This window comes from Cupressus sempervirens, chromosome 8 (genome assembly GCF_028749045.1).
Source record: "Cupressus sempervirens isolate cs-2001-9-10 chromosome 8, ASM2874904v1, whole genome shotgun sequence".
Taxonomy (NCBI): domain Eukaryota; kingdom Viridiplantae; phylum Streptophyta; class Pinopsida; order Cupressales; family Cupressaceae; genus Cupressus; species Cupressus sempervirens.
In genome coordinates this window covers 376,024,678-376,044,571 of record NC_143125.1, presented here as the reverse complement: position 1 = coordinate 376,044,571, position 19,894 = coordinate 376,024,678, and the positions used below count along the sequence as shown (strand labels likewise).

Sequence of the window (19,894 nt, the reverse complement as noted above, 5' to 3'; positions counted from 1 at the left end):
TCACTTCAGAAGAGTAAAAAGTTGTAACTATTTGCATTGGTGGTTTTCCCAAATTGGGTTTCCACATTAAATCTTGGTGTCTCATGTGTTTACATTATTTTCTTATTTCTTTATGTTTTTCAAACTAAGTTACTAAAGGATAATACACAATAATATATCAATATTTCTTTGTTAACCAAGTTACAATATATATCTAGTTCTAACTGAGTAGTGCAAGATCTTAGCTTAGTAAGAAGTTTGTAAATACATTCAAGGGACTTAGAATTATTTTTGTGGTAATTGATTCACCCCTCCCCTCTCAGTTAATCCTCTTATGTTTTCAATAATTCCATGTGTTATAAAAGGTAAAGGTACTATTCAAGTGACTTACAAGATATAATGTGACAATGTCTACTAGCTTGAAGGAAATAACTATAATCTATTGAGTGTTTCACAACTAAACAAATTAGGTTACAAAGTTAAATTCCATAATGGAAAGGCCAATATACATGGTGTTGATGGTAAGCTAATTGGAAGTGGTGATCAAATAAGAGGTAACTTTTTCTATCTAGATATATCTAATGAGACTTTTTTTTGCACAACAAGAAGATGTTTAGTTATGGCACAAGAGGCTATGTAATGTGAACTTTGACAATTTGGTGAATATCAGTAAGATGAAGAAAGTAAGAGGGTATCCTAAATTGAAGAAGCCTAACAATGCTATGTGTAATTAATGTCAATTGGGAAAAATGACCAAGTCTTGTTTTAAGAGCAAAACATATACTTCTAGTTATATTTCGGAATTGGTTCATATTGACCTATATGGACCTATTGATGTTCAAAGCTATTGTGGAGATTAGTTTTTCATTCTATTTGTTGATGATTACTCTAGGATGATGATTGTGATGTTCTTTAAAGCTAAATTTAAAGCTTTTTAGTTAGTCAAGTGGTATTTAGCCAAAGGTGAAAAAGAAATAGGGAAGATTCTAAATTGCTTGAGATCTCACATCGATGGTGAATTCATTTCAAATGAGTTCAATAAATTCTGCAATGATAGAGGAATTAAAAGATAGATGTCAGAAAGGACCCCTACTCATAATGGGATAGCTAAAAGGATAAACACATCAATAATAGATTGTGCAAGGATATTGATGATGGAGAAGAGTGTATCAAAGAAATATTGGAGAGAAGTTGTTAGTGTTGTTGTCTATACCCTGAATAGAGTACAAGTCAAGAAAGGTATAAGCGCTACACCTTTTGAACTATGATATGATTAAGCTCCTAATGTGAAATATTTCAAAAATATTTGGAAGTAGATGCTATATACTTAAAGATAACAAGAATGAAAAACTTGATACAAAGAGTGATGAAGGTATATTCTTAGGATATTCCACCAAGAGTAAAGCTTACAAGTGTTTGAACTCTAACGGTAACAAATTTATAGAAAGTGCAAATGTGAAAATTAATGAGTTTGTAGAAAGAAGTAACACTACATGGAAAGAAGAACCTAAAGAATATAGTGCATTCATCTATCTGGATTATGGTTCTCCTACCACTGCAAATGAACAAGCAAATCAACCTACAATTTCCTAGTAGATAGAAAATGATTTAGTACAACAAATTGTTGAGTAGCAAAGAGTGGATTCCAAGCAATAGATTGAAGATGTTGAGTCATAGATAGGCAATGTCGACCATCAAATAGAGAATTTCAAGGATGGAGAACATGAACCAGAACCTAAAGAAGAAAGACAAAATGAGCTTGAGGTTATTTTTGAAGATGAACATATAGAAGAACAGAGAAGGAAACCACCTATGTTAGAAAAGTTTGTAAGAAGACATCAGAAACCTAAACAAATTATTAGTGATGCTAAATCAAGTGTTATGACAAGAAAAAGACTCAAGGATGACACGTTCTTACTTTTTGAATTTGAGCCCAAAATAGTAAAATATGCTTTAGACAATGAAAATTTGATTTAGGCAATGAACAAGGAAATTGAAGAGATTGAGAAGAACAATACTTGGAATCTAGTGCCAAGACCTAAAGACTAAAATTTCATTGGAACAAAGTGGGTTTTTATAATAAAAAAACTCAATAAAAATGGTAAAGTAACAAGAAATTAAGAAAGACTAGTATGCAAAGGATATGCACAAGAAGAAGGAAATAATTATGGAGAAACTTTTTCTCTTGTGGCAAGACTTGGAATTAGGACATTGCTTGCATACTTAGTCTACAAGAATTTTAAGGTATATCAAATGGATGTTAGATCTACATTTTGGATGGTATACTTGAGGTAGAAGTATACATTGAACAATCTGAAGGATTTATAGATCAGGAGAAGAAGAATGTGGTATGTAAACTAAAAAAATCCCATTATGGATTGAAACAAGCCCCAAGATCATGGTATGAAAGACTACATAATTATTTGATGAAGATTGGTATTGAAAGGACAAATGATAACAGTAATCTATATTCAAAGAATGATAAGAGCAATGAAGTACTGCTATCTAAAATATTTGTTGATGACATTATATTTGGAGGAAGACAAGGATTATGCAAATCATTTGCTGATGAAATGAAGAAGGAATTTAAAATGTCTATGTTTGGTGAAATCAAATTCTTTGTTGGATTACAAGTATATTGACTAAAGTTTGGTATTTTGTTACTCAATCCAAATACATCAAGGAGATAAAGACTTTCGAATTGGAAGATTTAAGACTAGTGAGCACACCTATGTCTATAGGACATAAGCTATCTAATAATAATGAATATGCTAATGTGAACCAAACATTATATAGATCTATGATTGGAAAATTGCACTATGTTATTCACAACAAACCTAATATTGCATTAGCAGTTGGGATAGTTGCTAGATTTTCAAAAAATTTTAAGGAGATTCACATAATGGTTGGGAAAAGGATAATGAGATATTTGAAAGGTACAAAAGACTATGGATTGTATTATGTGAGAAGTGGTAGATTTGAACTAAAGGTATTCACTAACTCAAATTGGGCAAGAAATATTGATGACAGAAAAAGCACTAGTGGAGGTGCATTCTTTCTAGGAAATAGATTGGTGTCATGGACAAGAAAGAAACATAATTGTATTTCCTAATCAAAAATTAAAGCCGAGTATATGGTAGCTATAGTGAATTGTTCAAACATTATGTGAATAAAGAAATTACAAAAATGTATGAAAGAAGATATTACAGATCCAGTAGTTATCTATTGTGATAACACAAGTGCTATTAATATTTCAAAGAATCCAATGATGCACACTAAGGCAAATCACATTGCTATCAAGTATCACTACTTGAGGGAACTAGTTCAAGACAAAGAAGTGAAGTTAGAATATGTGCACACCAAAGAAAAAATTGCTAACATATTCACTAAAGTCTTACCTAAAGATGCTCATGAATATCTTAGAGGTAAATTAGGGTTAATTCCCCTAAACAAAGCTACTTAAGGAGACAAGGTGCATTGGGTCAAATGTGTTAATCTAAATATCTTACATATTGATATAGCACAACTCTACTTTCGGAAATGCTTAAGGTAGATAGTTAAGTAGAACATAACAAATTAGTCATGGATAGATGACAAAATCAACCAAACATGTAAAATCTACAAAATTTATTTGTATTTAAAGCTCTAAAAACTAAGTCTCTTTGGAATTATCATCAAAGAGGGAGAATATATGGAGAAATATATAAAGAGGGAGAGAAAAACCGAAGAGGGAGAATATACAAAGAAGGAGAGATATATAATAGTTAGAGAAAAAGATGTATCCCAGAGGGAGATCTATTATTTTAGAGGGAGAAAATTAGTAAATAGGATTAGAATGAAATCTTTTGGATTGTATGGTAACCAAGTTAGATATATTAAGATATTGAGCTATTGCCAATATTGAGATGTTGTCATCAATGCCAAAGAGGGAGATTGTTTGAAACTTACAATTGGAAAAAAAAAAAAAATTATTACTGATGTCAAATCTATTTTATAAGACACATTGCTACCTAATCTAAATGGCATATCTATTTGATTGATGAAGAGGATTTGAGAAATTTCTCATAACAATAGCACCTAGAGTAAAGGTTGAGTTATGAAAAGGAAGCTACAATGGACATTTGATTGGTTAGACTTTGATAAGACAGTGATTGTTTATAGTAAGAAAGTTAAGCTAAGCTAAGAAATTGAGAAAAAGGTTAAGGAATGCCAAGTGATGCTAGTGTCAACTAAGCCACAGTATGTTTCGAACAAATCATGTGCTTGATATTGATATTCAACATATATTTATTTTGAATTTACAAAAATACATTAGAGATAAGATTATGCTTACTGAGTTTACATCTTTTTCACAAATTTGTGCAACACTTCATCAATATCAATTACAAGTTAGTCAGTTTGAGAGCACCACTCCAATGGCTCCTATACCTATTAATAAGAGTGATGTCACACCTATTCCTAATGAATTCCACAAACCTAAAAATAATGTCAAGATAAAAAAAATCATGAATATAATAGATGATCGAGTAGCTTTTTTATCTCAGAGTGCTACTAATTCTTGCACTATTTGTTAGATGGGCTGTAAGTTTACTCCTCTCTATGAATCTTCACATTCTATTATGACTTGGTTGGTTAGTGCTAATATGATTACACTTCCTCCTATTAAGCCTTTTTTTTTCCTTCTTCTACATCAAGATTGCACTTTACTCCTCAAGTTTTTTCTCAATTTCATCGTGATTCTAGACATGATATTATTGGAATCTTACAATTGGGACAATTGTTGTTTTCTCATTGATGTAAAATCTATTTGATAAGACATATTTCTACCTAATCTAAATGTCATATCTATTTGATTGATGAAGAGGATTTGAGAAATTTCTCATAACAATAGCACCTAGAGGAAAGGTTGAGTTATGAAAAAGAAGCTACAATGGACATTTGATTAGTTAGAATTTGATAAGACATAGTGATTGTTTATATCAAGAAAGTTAAGTTGAGTTGAGCAATAGAGTAAAAGGTTAAGGAATGTTGAGTCATGCTAGTGTCAACTAAGCCATAGTATATACTAAGAAAATCTAGTGTTGACCAAGCATCAATATCGATTGAACAAGATAGTTGATGTCGAGCTAGAAGTTTTACAATAACCAAGTGCATAAGTGATTGAATATCAGAACTTAGTGATTGCTGAGTAACAATGTTGATATTGAATTCAAGGAAATTGTAATTCCTAGCTGAGTTAGTTGATTTCCTAGGAGATGTAAACCATGTTGAAGATAAGATTGAGGAGTTGGATTATTAAATTCAAGGCAAGGATTAGGTCAAGACCTAATAGATGGATTCTAGAGAAGTTTCTAGAGGATGATCAAGAAGGTGGATAGATATATAATGAATCGTGCTAAGCCTTATCATAAACCCTAAATTCTATGGTGATCATGGAAAATGGCAAAGAAATAATTACCTATTTAAAGAGGTACAAATCCAAGCTCAAGAGTAGAGTATGAGTGTAAGTGTGAAGTGCATATAGAAGAAGGTTGATTAGAGATGCACAAGTGTGAATGTGAAGCTAAAGGATATTACTTGCACATATGCTATTGATATTGATAAGTGAAATCTGAGCATATGGCTTAAGTTTTTTAGGAAGGAGAAGATAGATTACTTGAAGGGTTTCTAAGTAAATCAAGAATAGAGATGATAGTGGAGATCTTATTAGTGAATCAGCACATGAATTGAATAGTGATCTAAACTTGCAAAGTGAGTTCTAATCATACATATCAAAACCCTATTGTCTTATTTCTAAATATTTTAAACAATTTGTATTGAAATTCTTTTAATAGAGGTTGACCTAATAGTAATTTGAAGGACTTAATAAACTATATAAATCCTTTAACAAGGTGACATTCTAAATGAAATGATCAAAGTCCTCTTACAAGGCCACTCCTAACAGGGTGATTAAATCCTCTTACTAGGTCACATTTAACAATGTGCATAATAAACCTTTAATAGGGTTGGCTCCTAATAAAGCTCACTTTGAAAGAGTGAAAAATTAGTGACATGTTGCTAGTATTTTTTCCTAAATTGGGTTTCTACATAAAATCATAGTGTCAAACTTGTGTTGAATGTTTTATATGTTTTACATTTTATATTCAGCAAAGTATGTTATATTTGAGATAGTAATTTTATCAGTACAGTAGAGACCAAGCAACAATAAGATAAGTAGAACAATGAGTACTTTATGTTTAATTGTTCAAATGGTACTTATTGGCCTTGAGTAACTAGTTCACCCCACCTCCTCCCTCTTAGCTATTCTAAACATTTCTAACATATACTAAGGCCTTTTATTCTTTGTTCATGATTTGATTGATGTTAATGGCTTATTTATTGAGGGTCAAGATAATGAGAACAAATTTGTGGCATATCCTAATCATAATCTTCAAATATACACTAATATTTTTCCTTAGCACACTACTAATACTATTGTTCAAAATCCTTCTTCTTCAACTCCTCTTGAAGTGAGTGTTGCTTATAATTTCTTATGACAAGAGAATGATAATACTATTAATGCTATGAAACATGCAGTTCAACCTTTACCTCTACCTAAGGAATACCTTCTCTCTATAGCTAATGCCTAATCTAAACTAAATCATAAGTGTACTAGAGCCCTTGCTATCTCATTCACCAATGTTGATAAGATTAAGGCTCTAGATAATACTCTCTATATTTCTACTCAGATTGCTAAATATCCTTCTTATGGGTGTCTTTTTGATCCTACTTATATGGTTATTATCATCACTAAAGAACATCTTTATAATAAAGGAAAAGAATATGACTTCTATGACTCAACTGATACTTGGATTCAAACTTATAATGGTTTCTTGTATCCTCTACAAGGTTCCATATCTTATGTGTTGAGCTATGTGTTGAAGTAGTGAATAGTACCTTTATTGTCATTCCTAATTTCAATTAGTTCCAAGAGAATCTTGGTTTACCTTGGTTGGCTTCCATGCAAGCTATTGCTTCTCCTATTCATCAATGCATTAAATGTCCTTGCGATGGTGAGATTAAGAATATCAATCATAGTCTTTATCATCCTTCTAGACCTCAAAATTATGCTACTCTTGATTTCTTTTGGCCTTCTCTTCCTACTCCTCCTCCTACTCATTTGAACTATGTGCTCCATGTGTTTCAAGCATATTAATGTAAAAATATTGATGAGTTAAGTATGCTTCATGGTCTTCTCCCCATGACTTCAACACCTATTTCTTTTGATTCTTTTATTTCTAATGGTCAACCACCCCTTATATCTCCTAATCCTCCTAGTGCGGTTCCCTTCACTAGCATGGACCCTTCTCCTAGTATGGTTTCACCTAGTGCGGTTCCTCCTTCTACATCTTGGCCTTCTATTGTTCCTCCTCTTGATTCATCAAAAGGAGAGGAACCAATGGTTGTTAATCTGCATTCATCTTCTCAACAATTTTTATTATAAAACTAAGTGTAACCAACATGCTCAAAAAGTTGAAAGAACTATCAAGCTCGTGTTAAAGCTCGTATTAATGCTTCTCACTAGCCCATGTCTGCTGAAGAAGTTAATGATATGCATATTCCTATTTTGGATTCTATTTCTATAAAATTAGATGAAGAGGATACTTTATATGATGATGAGCATGAGCTTATTGATATTGATGTTGATTCACCTTACATTATTTCTACATAGCTTATGCTTACATCTACATGTGAGCATAGTGACTCTCCCAAGAGTGCTTATTTGGAGTTATATATTGCTCCTACTATGTTGGGCATAACTCCTCTTACAAGTCATCCACCTTCTCTTACTACTACTAATTGAGATAGGGGAGGACAACAACATACTTGAAGTGAGTGCTCTAGCATAGTAGTTTTTTGTGTGTTTTCTTGTTGTGATGTGTTTCCTTTGTATCTTGTTTGCTAAATGTATGTTTATATTTCTTTAAATGGCCTTGTTGTTATGTTGGCGCAAAGTGATAAATAAATCACTACATTGTAACATTCTTCTATTTGTATCTTATTTCTTTGATCTATCATTCTATGTTATGTTGTACCTATACTATTGTTCATACTTGTGTCCTTATGTTGTCTACTTAGATTTGCAACATGGTAACACCAATTTTTTTTGTCTCCATGGTGGTTATCCAAAAAGACTCTTCTTTGTAAATATTATGCATCTTTCTTCCATTGTGTTGTGCTTCTACATCCTTTTGGGGATGATGACATGTCATACTTGATATATTACTTACATATTATCATATGATCATATTGACCCCAAAGTTAGTAGATCCCTTTGTGCTCTTGCATTTTATGTTTTCATTTCCCTTGATTTTTCTTCTTCTGGGGGAATCTCATAGTGGAAACATCCTTTGATGATCATACATATGCTCTATTAAAGTCATTTCTCTTATTAAAGTATCATCAATGACTTTAACATGGGGACATATGCTCTACTCATTTATACATTCCACTCATGGGGTAGCGAATATGGATTTTGAGTCTAGTTAGGGGTACTTTGGACATGATTTGTTAGTATGCTTCCTAAGCTTCAAAACTATGTATTACTATTTCATCCTTCTCTTTCAATACACATTTTTTGTGAATCCCTTTATAGATTATTCACAATCCTAAAGAATGGATTCTTCATGCACACATTCAATCTAGAAAGTGAGCATCCTTGGAATTGGGTCTCTCTTTCCTTTACATGCACATATGCTAAATCTCATCTATGGGTAATGCATAACAATTTGCTAAGTCCTATACATGGGTAATGCATAACAATTTTATAATTCCTATACATGGTTAACACATCCTTGTTAAACCTTACCTTGGTGATACATAGAACATTGATCTATGAGTGGGTCTTCTGATGGGTTGACTAGGTTACCACCTTGTTACACTATTTCAATTTCATCCTTTGTAGAAACTCTTTTGGTGATCACAGTTGGGTGGGCACTCTATTGGACAAGATACTCACTCTTTCTTTTTTAGTCAACTGTCTCTCTCTCATTATGATTTGGGAGTTATCAAAGTTTTCAAATCCCTTGGGAACTTAATTCTTTCTCTAGTAGACTTTAATAAGAGAATCTTATGCCTTGTCCTCTAATTTACCAAGAGTTTGGATTGATTCCATACTCCCACTAAAATAAGGGCTAAATATACCATCTTAAATTGGAAGCACCCTAATTTAATGAAGGTTTATGACCTATTTAATGCAAGATCAACAATCGCCTCCTCTCTTTCATCTCTTTATCCTTTCTCCTAGGTAGAATTGGGGTGAAACCTAATAGATCCTCTTTTCATGGTGTTAAGCTTGAGGTAGGACCTATTTCCCCTAGGTTCTCCCTTTCCATCCATATTTCTACTTGTAATCTACTCCTCACAATAAAATGAGATTTCCTCATAATCTAGACTTCCAGATCTTAAGACCTATTTTGGAGCCCCAAGATAGGCTCAAGGGTTTGTGCACCTGATCATTAGGTATTTGGTGCACCCTTGACCCATCAAGGGCATAGTCTCTCCTTGATGGGCCAATCAAGGGAGAAATGCACCCGTAGTGAGGTCCTATTTTGCCTCCCCTTTTGGGATCATATGTTCCACAATGTTTGGGTGTTACTTCTAGGTTTGTCAGCCTATAGGAGTTAGTTAATTCTAAGCTCTATATAAACCCTTCCATTTTTTTCTATTTTTAATATCCAAGAATCTAAAATCATAACAATCAATTGCATTTAGGAGACAAATATTAGATGGGAGCTAGAGCAAACAATTCTAGAGGAGTGAGTGAGAATGATGGAATTCAAAATTCAAAAGGGATCAAGACTAGTGTAGGCCCATCAAGAAAGGGAGGTCAAGGGGAGAATACTATGGATGCAGGATAGATTAGGAAGGAACCCGATAGAGGTGGGACACTTTGGGGGGGGGGGGGGGGGACCCAGGTCTATAGTTGTTGTCAAGATTCCTACCAAAAAATGGTCAAGTTTGTTTGGCATCAAGCTGGCTGGTAAGTCTTTCTTTCCCCCTATCAAGAATATTTATATTACAAGCAAGGCTCATTTATCTTGGAAATCCTAGATCAAATCATAGATATGAACATTTCTAGAATGGATCATATCCTTGTGGGGAGGTTCTAGGGAGCCAAACCAAATATTGAGATAGTTAGAGTCTTTGTTAAATGGAAATGGGCTTTGAAGGGACAGGTTGATATTATTGCAATGTCAAAAGGCTACCTATCCTTTTTCTTTTCTTGTGATAAAGATTTAAGAGACATCTTGTATAGTGGACTATGGGTTGTGGGTAAGCATACAATGATTTTACATAAATGTTCTCCTAACCTAAACTCTTAGAATGAATCAAAAAATGCAATCCCATGTTTGGGTCATACTTCCAAGAATGCCTCTTGAGTTCTGGGTAGAAGATGTTTTCCAAGGAATAGCTAATACCTTTTGAGAACTCTTATATATGGACCTAGTGAAAATTTCAAGAAGTAGATTAACTTATGCTAGAATCTATATAGGGGTCATTCAAGGGGTTGATATGCCATATTTCATCATGCCCCAATCTAAATTGGGAGTCTGGCAAGAAAATATTGAATATGAATCCATCCCTTTTGCCTATTTCCATTGTAAAAAAAATTGGGCCGCTGGGTGAAGAAATGCCCTATTAAGGTCAGCATACCAAAGAAATTTTAAAAATAATGGATTTGAAAAGGCATCAAGGATGTTGAGCTGGTGGAACAAAACCAAGTTGAGAAGGGGGTAAAAGAGGATAATAATTGTGCTTAGGTGAAGCCTATTCAGATGAGGAAAGTTAATGACAATGGGAACCTGGAAAAAGACTCAACAATTCCCATTAAACATTTAGAGATTAAGGATAACTCTGATGATGAAGGTCAGAGTAGAAGGATGGAAGTGATAGAGGCTAAAAAGCTAATTGAAAAAGAAATATCGGGTGATAGTAGCAAGAATATTTTTTATAGAAAGGATTTAGATTAACAAGAGGCACACAAATTCATTATTCTAGGACCAAGTTTATCTAAATGCTCTTGGTTGAACACTAAGGACAATAGGATTTTACCAAATAAGAAAGGACTAATAGAGGACAGTTCACCCAAGTGGGGGGATATAGAGGATATTAATAGAGCTTTGTTGGGAAAGGAAAAAGTAATTGGAGAAAATTGGATAGATGTGGAGCATAAGAATAAATTTAGATCTAAGAAAAAAGGGGAGATCAACTTTAAAATAAACAAAGAAAATCATTTGCTTCACATAAAAACAAGGAGTAACGAGTCAAGGGATGCTAGTCATTCCCTTACCCCAGTAGGAAAGAGTAACAAAATAGGGGATCTAAGGAGTAATGAAGCAAGCGATGTTACTCATTCCTTTACCCCAGTAGGGAAGAGTAAAAAAATAGGGGATGTTGGTCAAACCCCTCTCCCAATAGGGAGGCCTTCAAATCAGGGAAAAGAATTTTGGAGACCAACAGAAGTATAGTGGATGGTAGTCAAAGGACTATCTTAGAGTCAAAATCATTCCATAAGAAATGAAGATTATCTCATGGAATATTAGAGGATTAAATAATCCTCATAAGAAACACATGGTTAGGAACATGATTGGAGATAATAAACCAAATATAGTATTTCTTTAGGAAACTAAGATGCTAAAGGATAAAGTAGAAAGTTTTTTTTTTTTCAAAAGTGGTAAGATCTTAGGGGGTGATGATGATGGGGCCTCTAGGGTATGGTAGTTTATGGAATGATAAAAATATTCATGGGGAACTTATATCTCTAAATAGGAATATGATTAATATTAGATTTTTAAATGCTAAGGATGGCACTTAATGGGTGCAAACTAATGTTTATGCACCTAATTCCAAATGGGGTAGGAAAGCTCTTTGGATGAAAATCTCTAATCATAGAAAGAACTTTTCAGATGAGGACTGGGTCATTTTGGAGGATTTCAATACAACCTTGAAAGAGATGAGAATATGGGAGGAAGTCAGACCAACTTGGACAACAGAATGGATTTGATGGAATTTATTGATAGTCATTTTCTGCATGACATGGATTTACAAGGTGTTGACTATACTTGGATGAATACAAGGTCGGGTAAGGATATCATACAAGTTATACTTGATAGAGCCCTTATTAGTAATGATTGGTTTCAAAGTTATAAATATTCCCTAACAATTGATGTTAGAGCAAGTTCTGATCATTACCCCATTTTTCTTCTGGGTGACCCTGTTTCCATTAAAAAGAACTATTCTTTCCACTTTGAAAAAATGTGGACCTTACATCTTGGGTTGGAAAACCTCATAAAATATTGGTGCAAGGTTCATGTTGAGGGAACAAAAATGTTCAGAGTTTCTAAAAATATGAGAAATATAAAAGATAACATCAAAAGATGGAACAAGGAATAATTTTTACAACAAAAGTAGGATTCTTGAGGAATTAAAAGAGATCTAGGATAGAATTCAATCTAAGGGTTATGAGAAAGTTTCTAGGGAGGAAGAGGATTTGAAATTGATTGAGTTGCATGATATTATTATGAAGGAAGGGATTTACTAGAGGTAGTGATCTAGGAAAGATTTTATTAAAGAAGGGGATAGGAATACTGATTTTTTTATATAACTAGTTTGAAGCATAGAATGGCTAACAAAATTTCTAGATTAAAACTTAATGATGTTATCACTGATGAGGACGAGGCTACCAAAAGGGAAGCTATGAGATTTTTTAGTGGCTTTCTAGAGAGAGAACACAATCTGGATAAGGAAAAATAGATTGAGTTTTTGAGGTGTATTCCAAAAAGCATATCTAAAGATCTGAACAAAAATCTCACTATCATCCCTTCCAATGATGAAATAACTAAGGTTGTTTTTTCCTTTGATGGAGACAAGGCTCCTAGCCTAGATGGATTCCCCTTCCTTTTTTCTTCAAACTTATAGGCATATCATTCAAAGGGATGTTATTAATGGAGTTAAAGATTTGTTTGGTTCTAGAAAACTTCTTAAAGAGTCGAATGGTACATTTTTGGCCCTGATACCCAAAAATTCAGTAGCAGATAGTATGGACCAATTTAGACCCATTAGTCTTTGCAATTCTTTTTATAAGGTCATCTCTAAAGTTCTTATTATTAGGATCTTAGCTTTATTACCTAACCTGGTCTGAAGACAATAGAATGGGTTCATTCCAGGTAAGTAGGTTTTGGATTCTATTATCTCAGTTCATGAAAATATTCACTCCCTCACCAAATAAAAGAAATAAGGGTTATTATTAAAGTTGGATTTATCTAAGGACTATGATAGGGTGGATTGGGATTTTTTTAAGTATGGACTAGAAGCTTTTGGGTTTAGTAAAAGATTTTTGGATTTGGTTCATATGTTTGTTGTTAGATTAGGTGAAAAACTAATCTCCCAAGAACACCTGCATGCATAACCCTATCACATGGATGAAGCAAAGAACAGAAGCAAGAAAAAATTATGGAGGCCAAAAAGCCAAAGACATCTTATGGACATGCAAAGAGCAATCTCTATTATGATCCAATAAGTGAATTAAAAAATACAAAGAGGTGAATCCTTATAAAAGGAATCATGAAACCTTAACTAGGTTTGCACATTATAATTAATATAAAATATTAATTATATGCACCTAAAAGAAAGCTTAAGAACTAGAGTAATAAACCACTTAATTAATTAAATCAAGATGATCTAATTAATAAGTGAAACAAAATAATTAATCTAACATTGGTCTCCTCTACCACTTTTTCTATTCTGGTTAATGGATCTCTGACTCCTTTTTTCCAAGCTTCTCATGGTTTAAGACAAGGGGATCCATTATCTCCTATTTAATTCATCCTTATGGCTAAGTGTTTGGGTAGGTTTATGGAGAAATTGGTTCAAAAGAGAGATTTTGTGGAGTTAAGACCTTCTTCAAAGTATTTAACATGCTCTCACCAGCAATTTGTGGATGACTCGATTGTGATGGGATAAGCTTCAGTCAAAAATTCTAGGAATATTAAAAAGGCTCTTGAGCATTATAGGCAAGCTATAGGACAAATTATTAATTAGAACAAAATCTATATCTATTTCATTAATGTTAATGTGAATAGACAAAATAAAATTAAAATAATTATGGGGTGTGAGGTTGGCAGCCTTCTAGGGTTATATCTTGGTTTATCTCTTTGTCTTGACCCTCCTGAGTCTTTCTAGACTCATATGATTGACAAAATCCACTCAAAGTTAGCTAGTTGGAAAGGATCCCTCCTTAGTCAGGCTAGTAAGATAATTGTTCTAAAATCCACTATCCAAAGCATGCCCATGTATGCTTTGAATGTTTTTAAGATATTGAGAAGGTATACTTGAGCCATTGAAAAAATTTAGAGAAACTTCTTATGGACTAGTATGGAAAAGAAGAAAATAATGTCACAGATTGCATGGGATAGGGTTTGTATGCCCATCAAAAAAGGAGGTCTAGGGTTAAGAAAGATAAATAGTATGAATGATTTTTTACTTGCTAAGCTTACTTGGAGATTATACAATGAAGCTAGAGAATGGAAAGACATATGGAATAACAAATATAATGGGGAGAACCAAAGCTTCGATCTATTCCTTATATATAATTAGTTGTGAGGATAACCAAGGGGGTTCAACAATTTGGAAGTAGGCTTAGAAAAATATGTAGACTATCAATAAAGCTATGAGATGGAAAGTAGGAAAGTGCAAGAATATTCAATTCTAGGATGACATACAGATTCTTGATCATGCTCTAAGTTATGACCAGCAATGGAATGGTTATATGGTGCCATGCAAGACAATTTTTGGAACATATGTTGCTGATTATTAGGAAGAAGATAAATGGGTGGATCTTACCAGAGTGGATGAGGCTCTTAATGACGTTAACAAAACGTTGAATGTTATCTTTTTAGTTCATGATGAGGATTCTCTAATATGGAAATTTAATCCTAATGGATTTTTTTTTGTCTCCTCTCTATATGGTAATACTTTTGAAGACTGTCATGAGCCCTACTGGGCTAAAGCCTGGTTTAAAGGCTTGACACCTAAAGCTAACATATTTTTTGCATCTTATTGTAGGATAAAATCCTTACTGCTGACAATTGAATGAAAAAAGGCATGTGTCTTGTTAGCAGATGTTATCTTTGCAAGGAAGAGGAAGATTCAGTTAATCACTTAACTATTCATTACTCTTACACTAGAAGGTTATGGGAGAGGATTTTTAGACTTTTGGATATGGAGTGGGTTCTTCCTCTTAGTATTCAAGATTTTTTCATAGCTTGAAAGTCTCCTTCTCGTAATGCTTTGACTATTAATTTATGGAATTTCATTCTTTTGTATCTATGTTGGGGTGTTTGGAAGGAAAGGAATGACAAGGTTTTCAAGGGTAAGGAAATAAATTCCAATTAGATATCTCATAAGATAAAAAAATATGGTGATTGAGAATATCAAGATAAGTGAGAAAGGTCAAGAGCCTCATGATGAGTGGGAAGCCAAAGTGATTAAGAATTGGAATCTAGAAGGGATTAACTACTCTCAAAGTGAAAGAGTCTTAGAAGCTTGGCTAGGTGGGATTGTCAACCAAAGGGATGGTATAATATAAATTTTGATAGGGCCTCAAAGGTCAACCTAGGGATAGTGGGGAGTGGTATTATTATTAGAAATGAAAATTGAGATTGTATGGGTGTTATGGCAATTCAACTGGAGAGTTGACCAATCATGTTGAGAAAGCTGGTCTGGCTCTCTATGGATTATTATATGCCAAGAGCATGAATATGGAGACAATTTGGCTTGAAGGGGATTCCCTAAATATTATTAATTATCTTAACAAAGTTAATAACCCCTCATGGTTCATCCATAATATTATTTGGAAGGCTATTAATTTGATTAATTCCTTTACAAAATGTGTTATTACCCATTATTATAGAGAAACCAACAAAGTGGTTGATTAGGCAGTGAGCATGGCTTGTAAAAGCAATATAAAGATGACATGGTATTATGGTAATAACATCACTACTGAATGGGCTATCTTTAATAGAGTATGACAGAATTGGAAGTAGGCAAAAGTGTCTTAATAATGATGAAAATGAAAATTAGGAACGATTATGATATGTTTTGGAATGGGGAGTTGCGGGTTATGATTATATTTGATGAGACAACTCACTCATTACCACATAGATTGTGGGTATTTTTGTAAAAGAGAAAAGAACATTGTTATTTAGACTCAAAGATCTCCATTTTGCTTGACCTTATAGGGAAGGTTAGGGGTTGTTGTAGTTTGAGGAATATGGGTGGTAAAAGAAAGAGGGTTGATCTTGTAAATTTCAAGGAATGGAAGTAGAAGCCAAAAATTTGGGACATTTTAGAACAGGGTAAATTTATGGGTATTATGGAGAAATTAAAGGGCAGCAATTCGTCCATAACCTACCAATTTATCAAGACATGGAAGAATGGTAGCATCTTCATGAGAAACCAGAGAATGGATGTCATAGGGGATATTATAGATGAAGCCACTGGTCTCAACATGGATGGGATCAACTTCTACAGGGATAGGAAGTTGGTGGATCATGTTGTCAATGAGTTTGTAAGGAATAGGTTGGTCAAAATTGGCAACTCTTACTTTAGCCCTCATTCTATTTCTAGACCTTGGAGATTTACTATGTTTGTTGTGATTGAATACTTAATCCTTGATGGTCATTTAAAAAAGATTTATGGACACCACTTCATGCTTATAAATCACTTTAGGTATAGGGTTAGAATAAATTTCCCTTTCTACCTTAGGCAATCACTAGATAATACCATTTTATCCCTTCAGAATGACCCTAAAGGGGATCATTCCTACCATGAGGGTTTTATGATGATGATTATGAATCTTCTAAAGTCTAAAAAAGTGGACAGACCCCAAGTTAGAAAAAAAATTGGAATATGATACAGAGGGGAGTGACTCAAATGAAGCTTATGAAGAGGATAAGGAGGAGGAAGAAGATGAGATGGTTGAAAAGAAGAGGAAAAACTTTTCACCTAGGAGCTTGTCATCTAAGAAAAGGAAAATAAATGAGGTGGATTATGGGACAAAGATGGGATCAAATGAAAATTTTGAGGAGGAAAAAGGGAAGAAGACCAAGGGCAAAATGGGTAGGATTAATACTAGAACTAATGTGAAGAAGTATGACAAAGGTATTAACATTCCCTCTAATGATGAGCCCCTAATAAAAAAGAAGGATCTAAAAGGTAAGAAGGTCATGCTTCAAGGGAAGTTTGAGGAAACAAGCATCATGGAAGTGGATGCTTAAAAAGATACTCTAGAATGGATGAGGAAAATCAGAATCAGAGCAGTTCCCAAGATGATCAGGGGTATATAAATGGTGTCTTTGGAAACCCTAGTGTGCTAAGAAGGGACATTAGAAATATGAAGGAATAGATGTAAGACTACTAGAGGTGAGAAGACTTTGGGCTAGCATTTGGATATGCTTTCAGATGCTATTAGGAATACGGAAGAAGTCAAGAATTTAACGAAGAGAGTCTCATCTCTAGAAGCAAAGAATGGAGCTATGGAGAAAATGATGAAGGACATGTGGAAAAATATGGAATTGATGGGAAACAAAGTTGACAGTACTGAGAATGTGGTAAAGAAACTTGCAGAGAAAAGTTGTTCCATCTTGAAGACTATTGAGAAGAACATCAACAATCTGTTGGACAAACTGGAACAGGGGAGAATTTAGGGTTCTAAGGATATGAAAGAGGATCAAGGCCCCAATAAATGCACAAGGGAAAATTCAAAGAAGATAGAGATTATGGATGAAAAAGAAATTGATGAGTTGAGGGCCTCAGTTGTGAACATGCATATCCTTGCAGATCAGGCTATTGATTTGCTGAAGACCATATAGTTGTCCTAATGCTATCTTTATATTGTCTTGTCATTTTCTTTTATTTATGTTTGATGTTTTAAGGATACTTGTCATAGTTTGTTTTGTTTTTTGGTGTTGATGCACAATTTCTTGAGGGCTTTCTTAGCTTTTTTGTTTGGTACTTTGTAAAAGGTTTTGGGTCCTATCAAAACCTATTTTTACTTAATCAAAATAATCAGTTGCATCTACAAGCTCTAACATTCAAGTGTTCAAATTTCAAGTCGTCAAGCATTCATTCAAGCATTCCACCATTGAAGATCAAGGATTCAAGCATTTAAGAAATTAAAGGATTTTATCCTCAAGATATTCATCAATCCATTCAAGATCCTTTCTTGGATATTCCAAGATCTTCATCTTCTTGGTCCAAATCTATTGGTGAAGTAAGTACATTGCATTTGATCCAAGAGATCCAATGGTTGTAAGGTGAATTCATACATTTACTTTACATTCATGTTATTTCAATTATTTCAATTCAAGGTTAATTACTAAACTAAGGTTTGACTAAGGTAAACCCCCCATAAACAATAAAAATACTTTTTATTATTGGTTATGGATACTATATCAACAAACAAGTTACAGAATGGAGTACCCTTTTTATATTTCTTCAAAACTACAAAATTAGAATCAACGTTGCACACGGTCAATCAAGGTTGCACTGCACTCCTGATGCTCTTGTTCTCCCCTAATGCTCCAAATTTCCCTTAAAAGTTTGTCCAAATATTTTTGGTTTTTATTTGTTGCATGTTTTTAGGCTCGGATGTGACAACTTTCACTCATTTCATCCAAAACAACAAAGGTTTCATCCTTCTCCTCCTTTGTCTTTTTTTTTAGAATATTTAAAATAACTAAGAGGGGGTGAATACCAATTAAACAAAAAAATACTTGAACAATTTCAGATCTTATCATTTCATTTCTCGGCCTCTACTATAAACTATTTGCAACATTAACTAGTTGTCCATTGTTCTTAAAAATAACATACTTGTAGAATGTAAACTTCAATCAATAAAGCATCATAATAACATCCACACAACTTTGACACTAGGATTTTTATGTGGAAACCAAATTTGGGAAAAAACACCAACAACATGTCACCAACTTTCACCCTTCTAAAGTGAACCTTGTTAAGAGCCAACATGATTAAAGCTTATAATACACACTATTAAATGTGACCTTGTTAAAGGATTTAACCACCCCATTAGGAGTGGCCTTGTCAAAGGACTTTAGAACATTCCATTAGAATGTCATTTGGTTAAAGAATTAATGTAGATTGTTAGGTCCTTATGACTATTAGGTCAACCTTGATTAAAGGATTTCAAATACTATTTATAATGGTTAAAAAGTAACAACAGGTTTCATCTATTTAGTACAACTCACTTTGCATGTTTAGAGCTCTATTTAGCTCATATTGATTCACTGTCTAGCCTCCATTGTCATCTCAATCTCAGATTCACTAGGCAATCCTTCAAGCAACCACCCTACACTTCTTCTTAACTCAAGTAATCCTTCTTCTTAGATTCACCAGTCAATATCATTAGTAACAAATCCAAATTTTTGGAACTCCTTCAAACACACATAGCTGCTCTACACTATATTTTCTCTCTTCCATGCATGCATATTAAAAGGTCACCTCTCTACCTCCTTAAATAAGAAGTTCTAATATTTTGTCACTTAATCATCATCGTAGATCTTAGGTTTCATGATTCAATCTATTAGATATAATGTATCTAATTGTTATTCTATTTATCTCTCCTTTTCTAAAAACTTCTTGAATTCATCTCTTAGGTCCATTTACCTAATCATCTCTCAAAATTAAATGAGCTAACTCATCGATCCTTATCTTCAACACATTTTCCATATCCCAAGAAATCAACTTAGTTGGTTGGAAATTACAATTTCTTGCAAAAAATTATTGTTCCTCAGCCAACACTAAGTTCTAATGCTCAGTCATGAATGAGTTGCTTGGTCCCAATAGAACTTCTTTC

At 33.5% G+C, this 19,894-nt stretch overlaps 1 pseudogene; it reads left to right on the top strand.

Annotated features, from left to right (window-relative positions):
• The window catches only part of LOC149542878 (beta-fructofuranosidase, insoluble isoenzyme 1-like), a 33,768-nt pseudogene extending 16,042 nt beyond the window's left edge, over positions 1-17,726 (top strand).
• Positions 17,727-19,894: the final 2,168 nt, after the last annotated feature.